Raw genomic sequence first — 16,502 nt, forward strand, 5'->3', positions numbered from 1 at the left:
ATGATCAAATTGCAATTTAGAGAGCTGTGATTCAGGTACTGGAGTGAGATGGTTGAGAAGGACCATTGTGATGACTTGCCTTGCGGCAGACAGCAGGAGGACTGTTCTGTGCTTGCTTTAATCCTTGTTTGACAATATCACCTCTGGGACATGTCTAAGTTTTCCTGTCATGATCCCCCTTCCAGATATGGAAGAGAAGGCTGTTCCTATCTGCTAAATTTTGTAACCTCATTGGGATTATTTGTTTTTCAGTTTACATACAGTCTTAGAAATTTCTTACACATAAATAAATATCTTGCAGGAACTCATCAGGCCACAACAACTGCCCATTCCTCTACACAGATGCATCTGGTGGCCTTCCACTATGTGGTCCATCTAGTCCATGCCAAACTATTATTCTCCCTAATCCCACCGAGCTGCACCTGGAGAATGGCCTTTCATACCCTTCCCTTCTCATGTACTTATCCAGAAGTTAATGAAAAGACTTTATTTCCGTAGATCCATGAGCTGCTTTAACTTTTCTCAAATAAAATCACCTCTAAGAAACATCCATATTATCTTTCTGAACAAGATCAAAATTTGGCTTGATGATTGTGTATTTTATAATGTGGCTGACTGCCCTCGTATCCGCACCTGTGTCTTCTTTGCATGGTGACTACCACAAGGAATGCCAGCCAGAATAACCATGCTGAGTACCAGTGACAAGGACTTCCAAAGAGAGTAGCAATCATTTGCCAAGAGGTGCTGACGAAGTAAGTATCATTTGCAGTTATTGCAGCTATTGAGAGGGGCAATGATGGATTGTGGTTAAAGATTCAAAAATTTAGAGTAGATTTATTATCAAAGTATGTATGCAGTATACAACCCTGAGATTTGTCTTCCCCACAGAAAGCCACAAAATAAACCATGGAACCCATTCAAAGAATAAACATCAACAGCTCCGCCCCCCCCCCACCCCAACACACAAGAAAAAACAAATTGTGCAAATGACAACAATAGCAAGAGTGAAAAGCTCAGAATGTAAAATACAAACTTGAAAAAGTCCAGTCATATTTAGTTCAGCTCAGTGCCCATTACCTGCAGGCCACCCTGATTTCAAAATCATCCAAAATAGCAACCAGAAAAGGTGAGACCAGAAACTAGAAACACATTAAAAAGTGAACTGCAGAGTCCAATTCACCTTTTTAATTTAAAGTTTGAAACATCATTCATAATTTTGCATTTTTCATTATTCTGTGTCTTTTAAAAAAACTAGTGTAGGACAATGATAATGAATTTCTGAACCTTAACAATGATAATCAAAACCTAATATACAGTATAATGTATTTGAAGTCACATAAATAACCAGATAAGAAACCATTTTAATAATAAAATACATTTCTCTTTTATAATAGATCATGAACAGAAATGGAACTAAAACATTTAAGTGAAGTAAGTAACTAGGCACAGCAATAATTATCAGCAACTAGATCTGAAAAGCTGAAAGCCTATAAGCCATTAAAAGGAATTAAGTGTAGGTTGTTTGCACTGAAATAGCTGCTGACTGAGAGCTCAGAAGCCACAGCCAAACTGGCTACAGAAATCGATACATTGTGGTGGAAATGCACTGGTGATCATCTCCTTAAAGGGTGACTAAGAGTGAGGCTGCAGAAGTTAGTCAAAATGTAGCATACATTCAATGGCCGCTATATCCGGTACACTGTGTATACACCAGCTCGTTAATGCATGTTTATAATCGGCCAAGCGTGTTACGAAGGGAGCAAAGCATTGTTGAGGATCCCTATAGCCCTGTCCCACAATCTCTTTGACCCACTACCACCAGGAAAGAGGTACAGGAGTATCAGGACTAGTTCAGCCAGAATGAGTAACAACTACATCCCCTGGGCTGTGAAATTAATGAGTATCCCTGCAAGCACTGAGGTCTATGCACCTGGGCAGCGAGGTTTTAACGGTTTACTGTTTACCTGTGCACTCTGAACTATATTTTATTAACTTATTTGTGGTAGTATTTTGTTTTATGCATGTGTGTGATATATGATTTGTGGATGCACTGTTTCACTTGGTTGTATGTATGTATGGTCAGATGACAATAAACTTCAACTTGATGTGGCAGCAACTCGATGCATAAAAGCATGCAGAAATGATCGAGGGGTTCAATTGCTGTTCAGACCAAACATCAGAATGAGGAAGGTATGTGATCTAAGTGACTTTGAATGATTGTTTGTGCCAGACAGGGTGGTTTGAATATCGTAGAAACTGGTGGTTTCCTGGGATTTTCATACACAGCAGTCTCTAGAGTTTACGGAGAATGGCGCGAGAAACAAAAAAACATCTAATGAGTGTCAGTTCTGGGGATGAAAATGCCTTGCTAATGAAAGAGGTGAGAGGAAAATGTTCAGATTAGCGCAAGCTGACAGGAAGGTGACAGTAACTCAAACAACCATGTGTGGATGGACTACAGCAGCAGAAGACCACAAAGATACACTCAGTGACAAACAAGAGAAAATTTGAAGATACTGGAAATCCAAGCAACACTCACATAAAATGTTAGAGGAACTCAGCAGGCAAGGCAGCATCTATAGAACAGTCGATGTTCTATTGAGGATTGGTGTCACAACTCGGGCTGAGACCCTTCATCAAGGCTGGAGAATAACAGATGAGGTCAAAGTAAGAAGGCAGGGGGAGGGAAGGAAGAAATACATGGTGATAGGTCAAAGGTGAAACCGGTAGAGGGGGAGCAGAAAAGTAAAGAGCTAGGAAGTCAATTGGTGAAAGAGATAAAGTGCTGGAGATGGGGGAATCTGACTGGAGAGGACATAAGGCCATGGAAGAAATAAAAGGGGGTGGAGCACCGGAGGTGATGGGCAGGTAAGGAGATAAGGAGAGAGAGAAATGGGAATGGGAAGTAGAATTAAAATGGGTAGGCCAGTGGAAGATCCCGCTTTTTGCGGCAGACAGAGCGTAGGTGCTCGGTGAAGCGGTTCCCCCAGTCTACGTCAGGTCTCACTGGAGGCCACACTGGAAGCAACCGGATACAGTATATGATCCCAACAGACTGACATGAACTGTCGCCTCCCCTGGAAAGACTTTCTGGGACCCTGAGTGGTAGTTAATGGAGATGGTGTAGGGACAGGTGTTGCACTTGTTCTGCTTGTAAGGATAAGTGCCAGGAGGGAGATCAGTGCAGAGGGATGAATGGACAAGGGTGTCATATAGGGAGCTATCCTGTTGGAGAGCAGAAAGTAGGAGAAACACTCAGTAGCCATTTTATTAGATACAGGATCTACCTAACAGAGTGACCATCGAGTGCAGGTGATAATACAAACTGCAAGCAGGTGTATGAAACTCAAGCTACAAGAATATTTTTAACAACACACACAAAATGCTGGAGGACCTCAGCAGGCCAGGCAGTATCTATGCAAAGGAGAAAACAGTTGATATTTCCATGGTTCAAAGGTTCAATTTAATGTCAGAGAAATGTATACAATATACATCCTGATACGTTTTTTCTTTGCAAACATCCACGAAAACAGAGTGCCCCAAAGAATGAAGGACAGTTAAATGTAAGTTCCCAAAGTACCACCCCCAGTTCCCCTCCCTCCCCACACGTAAGCAACAGCAAGCCAAGATACCCCCTCCCCCCACCAGCAAAAAAAAAGCATCGACACCCACCACCAAGCACTCAAGCATGATCAAAGCAATAGCAAAGACACGGTCTTGCGGTTACCCCAAAGACTTTGCATTTCACCCGGCATTCAACATACCACAGGCTCTCTCTCTCCATAATAAGGGAGAAAGAGGTGTCTCCATTTTTCCCAGCGAGCAGGGAGACATAACAAACAACTTGGTGGTTTACAATGTTAAAAGTCCATTACATTGCCTTTCTCGAGCTCAGCTCCCAACGATCTCAAAGATCCTGGATCTTCGGGCACACGGCAGTAGATTTTCCAACTCCCCTGACGACACACGGGTCTCCTGCTGTGACACCAATCCTCGACCCGCCTGTCTCCAGAGCCCCGAGATCTTAGGCTTCCAAATCCGAGCCAGACTCTCAGACCGCACCCTTGCCGTGTTGAACAACGGCCAGTCCTGAAACCCCGAGACAGGGTCCCATTCCCACAAAGAACCGAAGTCAGGGTGTAACTCCTGGTCAGGATCTTCAAAAAAACCTTGAAAGGGAAAAATAGAGATATTAAAGATGGAAAGGCTGAGATCCTTCATCAGGCTAAAAAAAAAAATCTCTTCAATCGGGGAAGGAGACAGAAGAAAGGATATTATAAGCCTGTTAGCCTGAATTCAGTGGTTTGAAATATGTTGGAGTTTATTATTATTGAAGATGAGATTTTGGGGTATCTAGAAGCACTTGACAAAATAGGCCAAAGTCAATATGGTTTCCTTAAGGGAAAATCTTGCCAGCCAAAGTAAATAACGGGCAGGATAGACAAAGGAGAGTCAATGGATGTTGTTTATTTGAATTTTCAAGAAACCTTGGACAAGATACCGCACATGAGCCTATCTAGCAAGAAAGGACCCCATGGTGTTACAGGACAGATAACAACATGAATAGAAGATTGGCTGACAGGCAGGAGGCAAAGAGAAGGAACAAAAGGGTCCTTTTCTGTTTGGCTGCTGGTGACTATTGGTGCTCCACAGGGGTCGGTGTAGGGACCACTCCTTCCTATGTTATGTGTCAATGATTTGGATGAAGAATACCATAGCTTTGTGGCTAAGTTTATGGATGATATGAAGATAGGTGGAGGGGCAGGTAGTATTAGGGAAGCAGGGTATCTGCAGGAGAACTTGGACTGATTGGGGGAATGGGCAAGCAGTGTCAAATGGAATATAGTGGAGAGAGCTGCATTGTCCTGCTCTTTGGCAGTAGGAATAAAGGTGTGGACTATTGGACTATTTTCTAAATGGGGAGAAAATTCTAAATTCAGATGTAGCGCTCAGCTATATCGGTTCGTATTTATTTAGGGGAAACCCTGTCCGCCGCCCAATCGTGTCTCCCGGTTGTGTCGGTTGCTGTGCAATGCCACCTGATTCGACCTCAAACTTCAATCATCAGACAGCACACAACATGCATTTTACAGATTACACTTTATAAATCTTACTAGGACTATGAGATTAATAGAGGTACAATATAAAAGGAAAAGAAAAAGGCGCCAGACTTAACAAAGTTCAATTTCTTCGTGCACACAGTTGGAGCTCAAATGCCCGGGGTCTTCTCTCGTCACCCTGCGATCCACTCCAATCCCCTTGACTCACAGCTCGGGACCAGAGCACTTCCAGCACGTCCATCTTACTCCCGGTCTCTCCTCCAAAAGCCCGCCAAAAACACCGTTTCCCAGCCATTTGAGACAGAGTATCACCACAAAAAATAATAACACAGACACTCATTGGTTCACTTGCTCTCTTATCAATAATATAACCCAAACAAGCTGCAGTGAGAGAACTTTCTCAGCATTTAACATAACAAAGAAGCCATTTTGATTAACCTACACAGTAAGATTAAAGAAGAAACCCCTTTCACAGAGGTGCAAATGGACTTGTGCAGGAATTCCCAAAAGGCTAACTTGCCAGTCGAGTTGGTGGTAAAGAAGACAAATGCAATCTCAGCATTCATTTAAAGAATACAAGAATACAAAAGCAACGATGTAATACTGAGGCTTCTTAAGGCATTAGTCAAACCACACTGTGTATTGCGAGCAGTTTTGAGAACCTTATAAGATCACAAGACCATAAGATATTGAAGCAGTATTTGGTCATTTGGCTCATCGAGTCTGCTCAGCCATTTCATCGTGGCTCGTCCATTATCCCTCTCAGCCCCAACCTCCTGCTTTCTCTCCATATTCCTTCATGCTCTGACTTATAAAAAATTTATCACAATCTGCTTTAAATATACCCAGTTACTTTGTGGAGGTCCCAAGTCCCTTTACCCCTCACATTTTTGAATTTTCTCTCCAATTGGATATTAGTCAATACTTTTTATTTTTTCTACCAAAGAAAATGACCCCAAACTTCTCGACACTGTGGTCCATCTGCCACTTCTTTGCTCATTCTCCTAATCTGTTAAAGTCCTTATGTAGCCTCTCTACTTCCTCAACACTACATGTCTCACAACCTATTTTTGTAGCAAACCTGGCCACAAAGCCATCAATTTTCTCATCCAAATAATTGAAATACAATGTAAAAAGAAGTGGTCCCAACACTTCTGTGGAACACCACTAGTCATCAGCAGCTAACCAGAAAAGGCTCTCTTTATTCACACTCTTTGCCTCCTGCCAATCAGCCAATGCTCTATCCATCCTAGTATCTTACCTGTAATATCAAGTCTGTTAACTTGTTAAGCAGCCTCATGTGTGGCACCTTCTGAAATTCCAAGTACACAACATTCACTGATTCTCCATTGTCTATCCTGTTTGTTATTTCTTCAAACAATTCTAACAGATTTGTCAGGCAAGATTTTACCTTAAGGAAACCATACTGACTTTGGCCTATTCTGTCATGTGCCTCCAAGTTCCCTGAAACCATATCCTTGTCAATTGACTCCAACATCTTCCCAACCACTGAGGTCAGAATAACTGGCCTATAATTTCCTCCTGCCCCTCTCTCTTCTTGAAGAGTGGAGTGACATTTATAATTCCCCCACCCTCGGGAATTATGCCAGAATCTATTGATTCTTGAAAGATCGTCACCAATGAAAAGATGTGCTAGCACGGAGAGGGTCCAGAGGAGGTTCACGAGAATGATCCTAGGAATGAAAGGTTGCTATATGAGGAGTATTTGATGAGTCTGGACCTGTACTCATTGGTGTGTAGAAGAATGAGGCAGGAAGAGGGGATCTCATTGAAACCTTTCAAATATTGAAACTCCGAGACAGAGTGGATGTGGAGAGGATATTTCCTACAGTGGGGGAGTCTAGATTCAGAGGGCACAACCTGAGAATTGAGGGATGTCCACTTACTACAGAAATAAGGAAAAATTTCTTTAGCCAGAGGGTGGTGATCTGGAATTGATTGCCAGCTGTGCAGTCCATTTCATTGGGTATTTTTCTGGTGGCAGTTGATCATTCCTTCATTATGTGCCATGTCATAAGACATAGGTGATCATGGACTTTTGATGACCATGATTGTTCTTGGAAAACATTTTTACAGAAGTGGTTTGCCTTTACCTTCTTCTGGGCAGTGTATTGACAAGATGTGTGACCTCAGCCATTGTCAATAATCTTCAAAGAGTGTTTGCCTGGCATCAATAGTCGCATAATTAGGACTTGTGATATGTACCAGCCGTTCATACGAGATCCACCACCTGCTTGCATAGCTTCATCTGACACTGATCTGGTCAGTGGGGGTGGATTTGGGGTTAAGCAGTTGCTACATATCAAGGGTGACCTGCAAGCTAGCAGAGGAAAGGAGTGCCTTACACTTTCTTTGGTAGAGACATATTTCCACCCCACCTCCCAGTTTGAAAGGTTCTTGATTAATCAGGGCATCAAAGGTTATGGGGAGAATGCAGGAGAATGGAGTTGAGATAGATAATAAATCAGATGGATAATAAATGGAGCAGACTTAATGGGTTGAATGGCCTAATTCTACTCCTATGATTTATGGTCTTTTAGACTGTGAATTGGATGACTTCGATGAACTTGCAATGTTCTAGAAATGGGCATGATTATCCGTATTTTAGTGCTATCCGTTGATTACTTGATTAGAATTAACATTCTTATATCCCATTCACAACCACACATAATGTCCCCCATCCATGTTCAAAATTCAGTGGCTGAGATTGACCATTCTCTTATGTAGAAAATAAGAAGAAAACAAATAGAGTTGTGGATAAGGGTGGTCACTTCAGTTGGCCTTTACTGATGGCAGGACCTGCAGCCAGCAGCTGCAGGAGATAGGTGGGCATTGATGGTCCTCTTACATAGACTGAAGCTACTGAATTGCCATGCCAATAATCTACAGAGACTGGCAGGGTCAGAGGGAACTGATCAATCTAGTCATGTGATTGATGCTTCTTTAAGGATCCTGTCTTATAAAACTCATAATCAGTGGATGTGAAGATTTTCTTAAAAATGATCTGAGAAAGAAAGAATATTGGAAAATTGGGCAGGTCAAAATGTAAACTGATAAATTTTGAAGTTGTAAATAAAAAGGACCAACAAACAAAACATTGCATTGAAAGCAGCTATTTCCAGAGAAGACAGGGAAAAAATTGTTATTCTAAGCACCTGCTCTGTGTATTTCCGAAGCTATGAAATTTAGATAATTCTGGTATTATTATACTTTATTTCTGTAAATGGCCTTGCTTGACTGTACAATTTCAAGTTGAAATATGATTACACGCAACTGCAGTATTTTCTATTAAGACATTGAAGGTATAGATCAATAAGCTCCTGTGTTGTTTTTTCCCAAGGTAAATCTGCATTTTCTTCTCATTTCTTCTGGTAGAAGCAGTATTAAACTTTCCTTGCAACAATCTGACAGGTATTGAACACTATGTCAATGGTACTCTGTGTAAGGTACAAATTAATAGAAACAAAGAAGGTAGAGAATGCCACAGTTTGTTTAAGATTCAAAGCCATTGCACAACGCAATTCAAAACCAATTTTAAACACTACAGTAATGATCATTTATTGATGAAGCTGTGCCAAATGGGCACAGATATTCTGTTTATGATCAACATTAGCGAGCCTAATCTTTTCCCCGTGTTGAATGCATCCCTAATGAAATCCATCATTGTGCATCACATGCTTCAGCTCAGATTGACAAACATTTGGGAGCTCTAAGCTTCAAACAATGACTGCCATGAAGCAGTTTCAAGTGAGTTAGGGGCTCACAAAATGTTACACCTTCATTTTACTGTAGTCGCAATTTAAAGGGACACTGCTGTCATCTGAAGATTATTCCCACATACAAATATTAGAATTTGTGCTCATAATTTCAGTTCTGAAGCAGTTCAGTTTCTGAACTGAAGTTATGAGTACAAAATCTTTTCAATCTCTCTATACCATGGTATTATCAATGAGATACTAAAAAAAAGATATTTCAATAGCTAACAGTTTGAACACAGCCTGTGAACCCATCTAAAAACGCAAACACGAGGAAATCTGCAGATGCTGGAAGTTCAAGCCACACACGTCAAAGTTGCTGGTGAACGCAGCAGGCCAGGCAGCATCTCTAGGAAGTCCTGACGAAGGGTCTCGGCCTGAAACGTCGACTGTACCTCTTCCTAGAGATGCTACCTGGCCTGCTGTGTTCACCAGCAACTTTGATGTGTGTGGCTGTGAACCCATCCATTCTCTCTGTCGAGACGAAGAAAGTAGCTTGCATCTTTCTGCTCCTTCGATCATTCTAGGCTGCTCAAGAGATTTGGTTTGCAAACTGACATTGACATGAGATGTTCTATGCTTCTCCAAAATGTAAGATTTTGCACTTAATGTCAGCAAGACCAAGGGATTGATTGTGGACTTCAGGAAGGGGAAGTCAATAAAACACACACCAGTCCTCAATCAGGGGTCAGTAATGGAAATTGTGAGCAGCTTCAAGTTCTTGGATGCCAACATCTAAGGTAGGGGTTTCCAAATAAAGGTCCATGGACCCCTCAGTTAATGGTAGGTGTCCATGACATAAAAAGGTTGGGAACTCCTGTTCTAAGAGGATCTATCCTCTTCCAATATATCAAAGCAATCACGAAGAAGGCACACCAGCATCTCTACATCATTAGGAATTTGAGGAGATTTGGTATGCGGCCAAAGACTTACGAATTTTACGTATGTATGATGAGAGCATTCTGACTGGCTGCATCACAGCCTGGTGTGAAGGCACAAGTGCATAGCCTTGAAAGAGGCTGCAGAGGGCTATAGGCTCCACCAGCTCCATCACAAGCACAACCATCTCCACCACCGAGAACATCGTCAAGAGGCAGTACTTCAAGAAGATGGCTTCCGTCACTAAAGACCCTCACCATCTCCACGTGCCTTCTCTGTATTACTTCCATCGGCAAGGAGGTACGGGAGCCTGAAGACCTATACTCAATGATTCAGACATAGCATCTCCCCTCTATCATCAGATTTCTAAACCCATGAACTCTACGTCGGTTATAGTATAATACAGCAGTGAAATAGGCCCTTTGACCTTCCAAATTGCACTGACCAATCCATGCTAATTCCATTTCCATTCTTTTCATCTTCCCTTCTATTGCCCCTCCACAGGCTTCTGTAACACACCGATGAACTAGGGACAGCCAAATTTCTCAAGGCTTTCTTTGACTTTTGACAAAAATTGGCTTGATTTAAATTTCATTCCATAATACATAGGTGCAGTCGTACAAGGTGCTGTACCTGAAAAACTGTATCCAGTTTTGACTTCCCTTCTATAGGAAAGATGCTATTCAGCTGGAAAGAGTACAGTGGAGATGTACAAAGCTGTAGTGGAGGCCTGAGGGACTGAGTTATGGAGAGAGGTTGACCAGCTTGAGACCTTTTTCAAGAGAGGATATAGAGTGAGGAGTGAAGTTATAGATGTGTATAAAAACATAAAGGGCATAAATAGAGTTAATTCACGGTCTTTTTCCATAACTTGGGAAATCAAGTCCTTGAGGGCACAGCTTTAAGGTGAGAGGACAGAGGAACCCAAGGAGCAACTTTTTCATCCAGTGGATGGTTAGTATGAGGAATGAGCTGCCATTGAAAGTGGTTAAGGCAGGTGCCTTTACAATATTTAAAAGATACAACATATGAGGTTCCCACAGTCTACATTTAAATTAGGATGTTCCTTCACCTCAAGAAATATAGGATCATTATAGGATATGGAAAAAAAACAACAGACACTACTGGCTGACCTCTTGCGCATCTCCAGTATTTTCGATTTTCCTTTAATGAGTGGAATTCCTGGGTGAGTGCATTTCACTGTGATTAACAGCAAATTAAGCTGAATGATTTTCATTCCTTGCTAATATACCCACATGTAATTTTCCAAGCACTTCAGCCTGAGAGAGAAGTCACAAAGACTTCATAAAGTAATTTTACTTTTGAAATGCCAGCGTCATCGTTGAATATGTCAATCCAATCACAGACTTAATATGTTAGTCAACATTGGATGTTACCATCTGGAATTACTGTGATTTTTCTTGCAAAATGCCTGCTTTACTAATACTTGCATCTCCATTTGCCCCAGCCCAGCAGGAGAAAGCATATCAACAGTTTGAACATAGTACAATAGAGGCCATGCGACTGATCATGGAGTAGGTCTCTTATCTACTCTAAGATCAATCTAACCCTTTCCTCCTACATAGCTCTCTATTTTTTTCTGTCATCCATATGCCTATCTAAGAGCTTCCGAAATGCCTCTACTACTATTCCTGGCAGGGCATTCCAACTACTCATCACTCTCTGTGTAAAAAACTTAACTCCGACATTCTCTCTATACTTTCCTCCAATCATCTTAAAATTATTCCCCCTTGTGTTAGCCATTCCAACCTTGGGGAAAAGATCTCTGGCTATCCACTCAATCTATGCCTCTTATTCTTGTACACCTCTCCCAAGTTACCACTCATCCTCCTTCACTCCAAAGTGAAAAGCCCTAGCTTGCTCAGCCTATCTTCATAAAATGTGCTCTCTAGTTCAGCCAGCATACTTGTAAATCTTCTCTGCTAAAGCTTCTAAACCCTTCCTATAATGACACAGCCAGAACTGAACACAATGTTCCAAGGCTGGCCTAGCTGGAGTTTTATAGGGCCGCAATGTTACCTCATGGTTCCTCACCTAAATCCTCTGACTAATGAAGACTGACACACCATATGCCTTCTTAACAACCTTCATCAACTTGCGCTTTGTTAAGCTTGCACACTTGCACAGATATGAATGAGGTGAGTGTCTCAGGTCAGCCATTTCAGATACTGACAATATACTTCTTCTGGAAATCCAGAAAGTTATGTTAATGTTCCCAATAAGGATTTCTGCTGCTGATCCTGTCAAGGGCTGTGACATCAGAGGAGGAGTTTATGAACTATAACCAGAGATTGGATTGGCTGGTATTGTTCTCCTTGAAGCTGGAGATTGTACAATCATGAGGCACATTGAGAGGGCAGAAAGTCATAGCCCTTTTCTCCAGGGATAGTGGAGCCTAAAACCAGAAGGCCTACGTTTAAGGAAAGAGGAAAAAGAGCTGCGGGTGCAGGCACCGGAGAAAGTGGTAGAAGCAGGTACAATTATACATTTAAAACACATTTGGATAAGTACACGGATAGGAAAGGTTTAGAGGAGAGGTTCCTAACCTGGAGTCCACGGACCCCTTTCTTAATGGTATTGGTCCATGACAGAAAAGAAGGTTGGGCATCCTGGTTTAGAGGGAAAAGGGCCAAATGTAGGGAAATAGGAAAAGCATGGACCAAAAGGCCTGCTTCCATAGTATGTAATCTTTGACTCTATAATCTTTATTTCACATGGTAATTATGGAAAACTGGAATCAATGATGAGGATGATGAAGTCAAGGACCCACTTATAATGGAGCCAGATTAAAACTATTAGGATCTGGTGCCTGTGACCTTGGTTTCACCATGCTAAGTGACAAATGTCCTTGGAAATTACCTTAGAAAGTTCTCCTCAGCTTGTGCTTTGCCAGTCCAGACTATCCACGACCTTTCTTAATATTCTTTGTGTTCATAGAGTCACAGATTCACAGAATATTACAGCATTGTAACAGGTCTTTTCTCACCTGGTTCATGCCAACTTGATTTTCTGCCTAGTATCAAATAACCCGCACCCAAACCATATCCCTCCACCCCCTCCCATCCATGTACCCATCCAAATTGAACCCACTTCTGCCAGCCACCCTTTCCACACTCATACCACCCTCTGAGTGAAGAAGCTTTCAGTCAGATTCCCTTTAAGTATTTCTCCTTTCACTCTTAACCTATGACCCCTTGTTCTGGTTGGCATTTGGCAGAAATGACCAATAAAAGGAGCCACAGGAAATTCTGAAGTAAAGCTGCATTGTCCCTTCATCCTGGTGTGCGTACAGAGCCCTGACTCAGCACAATACATTAACCGCACAATGATCTGCTGGTCCCTCCAGCTCTGCTTGGTCATCAGGTCAGGGAGCAACATGCTGGTGCTCAAAGAACTAATTCACCACAATAGAAATAATAATCTGTAGAGCAGTGGGGTAATATATGGGGATGGGGTGTGTGGAATTATAGGACTCATTTTAAAACATCATACACTGGTAATGAAGTAGGTAAAACAAAACAATCGATGAGGAAAAAGGCATAAACCGCAAGATCAAAAGGCCATAAGATCATAAGACACAGGACATGCTCTCTTCTCATTGCTGCCATCAGAAAGAAGGTACAGGAGCCCCAGGACTCTCACCAACAGGATCTGAAACAATCCAGGGAGTGGAGCAGAGGAGGGGAAAAAAGGATCAGCCGTGATTGAATGGTGGAGCAGACTTGATGGGCCAAATGGCCTAATTCTATCCCTATGTCTTATGGTCTTATTATTAACTCTCAACCATCAAACTTTTGAACAAAAGGGGATAACTTCACTTGCCCCATCATTGAAATGTTCCCATAACCAATGGATTCACTTTCAAGGACTCTTCATCTCACATTCTAGATATTTATTGCTTGATTATTTATTGTTATTGCTCTTTTTATACTTGCACAGTTTGTTGTCTTTTGCACACTGGTTCAATACCCAGGTTGCTGATTTTGCAATGGTTATCATTCTTTGGATTTATGGAGTATGCCTGTAAGAATATGAATCTCAGGGTTGTATATGGTGAACTTTGAAATTTAAACCTAGGAGAAGAATTATGCTAATTGATCCACTGAGTCCGCTCTGCCATTCCATCTTGCCCAATTTATTATCCCTCTCAATGCCATTCTCCTGCCTTATCCCCATTACATTCAACAGTAAGAACCTATCAATCATCACTTTAAATACACCCAATGACTTGGCCTCCACTGTCATCTGTGGAAATGCATTCCAGAAATTCACTACCCTCTGGCTTAAGAAATTCCTCCTCATCTACGCTGTAAATGGACATCCCTCTATTCTGACGCTGTGCTCTCTGGTCCTAGACTCCCCCATGATAGGAAGCATTCTCTCCACATTCACTCTATCTAGGACTTTCAATGTCTGATGGATGTCAAAGAGATCCGGCCTCATTCTTCTAAACTCTGGAGAGTACAGGCCCAGAACCATCAAACACTCCTCATACATTAACCCTTTCATTTCTAGGTTTATTCTCGTGAATTCTCTCTGAACCCTCTCCAAGGCCATTACAATTCTAAAGCATCATCACTGGAAGTGAAGTTGGTAGGAGAAAACAATTGATGGGGAATTGGCAAACTCTCTACATTGTACACAGCCCCTGCCCTGCCCGTGTACTATGCCTAGAGCAGCCAGGAGAACTTGTTCTTCACTGTTCACTGATTATGACTCATTGGATGTCATCTGAGCAATGAATAGGATCTGCTAGACTACCTATAGAACATCTCTCCTGATTTTTGCTTCCGTCAATGGAAATGAGTACAGGCAGAAACTTATAAGCGGGAGGCCAGGTCGATATTTCTGTTATATATCATCCATGCTCAAGATCACCATTGGTGAATCACAGTCTATAGATAATAAAGAGCAAGTGTTGTGAAGCTTTCAAATGCCAGAGCAGCACGTGCAGTGGTTTTGCGGGGTGGGGGGGGGAAGGGGGGTGCACTGTAGGGTTTGCTTACTGAGATTGCTGACAGAACAAATTTGCCTAGAAGAGCTCCGCCTTGCACAGACACACACTGCAGATCGCGGAGATCATACAGAATCTGCCACATTCTTCAATTAATTGCTGTGGTGCACGCAACATAAATGGTATCTATAGGAGACCTCAGGGTGGTCAGAATTTCAGAATGCTTGTTGTTAAAATTTTTAAACATTGAACAAAGTGATTTGGGAATCTAAACTCCAAAAAAGCAATCTTTGTCAGCTTCCATCAGCCTGTGTGGCCTAATTTCCTCCTTTATAATTCTTCTGATCTTTGTTTGATAAATTATTCAATAATGGTGAGCTATCTGCAAAATGAGCTCAAACAAAAGAAGCTGCTACAGAGGCAAAATTATCTGCCGCTGTACTTTTAAATGTGCCTGCTAAATTCACCAGATGTGCGAGTCACAGAATAGTATTCAAGGTACCTGCAAACTACAGTTGTTGCTCTAGTACCATGCAAATTCATATTAAGTGCAAAATCTCCATTTAGGTTCTTCAGTTTCTTTGGGGGGGAGGAACTTTAGAAGCACCAGTGAGAGCGAGGGAGAAGTTAAGGTCTGAAATTCCTTTCGGTTAATACATAATCGGCAGATACAATTATTGCAAAGGCAAGTTGAGTTTCAAATCAATATCACCCTAGGCTGATGGCTAACCAGCTTATATTAAAGGGTAATTGGCAATTAATGAGAATGTGATTTCAAATTGGAATTTTGATATTTTTAGTCAAAGGCCTATAACAATGATTGTCATAAACTGATCAGATGAAAGATCCTCAAAAAAATGTGAATAGCTACTAATCCTACCAGGGACCCAGGTAAAGTGGCCCAGAGCTGTTATAATTTGTTAGCTATTCAAATCCCTCATGGATAATTGTATTATTGGAATTACTGGGTACAGATTCTGTTGAAAATCAAGATATCAGGGATATCGAGGAGCAGATAGGGAAACAGACCTGGAAAGGTTAATAATAACAGAGTTGTCATGGTGAGAGATTTTAGTTTCCCAAATATCGATTGGCATCTCCCTAGAGCAAGGGGTTTAGATGGGGTGGAGTTTGTTAGGTGTGTTCAGGAAGGTTTCTTGACACAATATGTAGATAAGCCTACAAGGGGAGAGGTTGTACTTGATTTGGTATTGGGAAATCAACCTGGTCAGGTGTCAAATCTCTCAGTGGGAGAGCATTTTGGAGATAGTGATCATAATTCAATCTCCTTTACAATAGCATTGGAGAGAGATAGGAACAGACAATCTGAAAAGTGTTTAATTGGAGGAAGGGGAATTATGAGGCTATCAGGCAGGGACTTGGAAGCTTAAATTGGGAACAAATGTTCTCAGGGAATGAGAAATGTGGGAAATGTTCAGGGGATATTTGTGTGGAGTTCTGCAATAGGTACTTTCCAATGTGACAGGGAAGTTATGGTAGGGTACAGGAACCGTGGTGTACAAAAGCTGTAGTAAATCGAGTCAAGAAGAAAAGAAGAGCTTATGAAAGGTTTAGGGAGTTAGGTAATGTTAGAGATCTAGAAGATTGTAAGGCTAAAAGGAAAGAGCTTAAGAAGGAAAATAGGAGAATCAGATGGGGCCATGAGAAGACCTTGGCGAGCAGGATTAAGGAAAACCCCAAGGCATTCTACACGTATGAGAAGAGTAAGAGGATAAGACATGAAAGAATAGGACCTATCAAGTGTGACAGTGGGAAACTGTGTATGGAACCAGAGGAAATAGCAGGGGTACT

Source organism: Mobula birostris, chromosome 1 (assembly GCF_030028105.1).
Source record: "Mobula birostris isolate sMobBir1 chromosome 1, sMobBir1.hap1, whole genome shotgun sequence".
Taxonomy (NCBI): Eukaryota; Metazoa; Chordata; class Chondrichthyes; order Myliobatiformes; family Myliobatidae; genus Mobula; species Mobula birostris.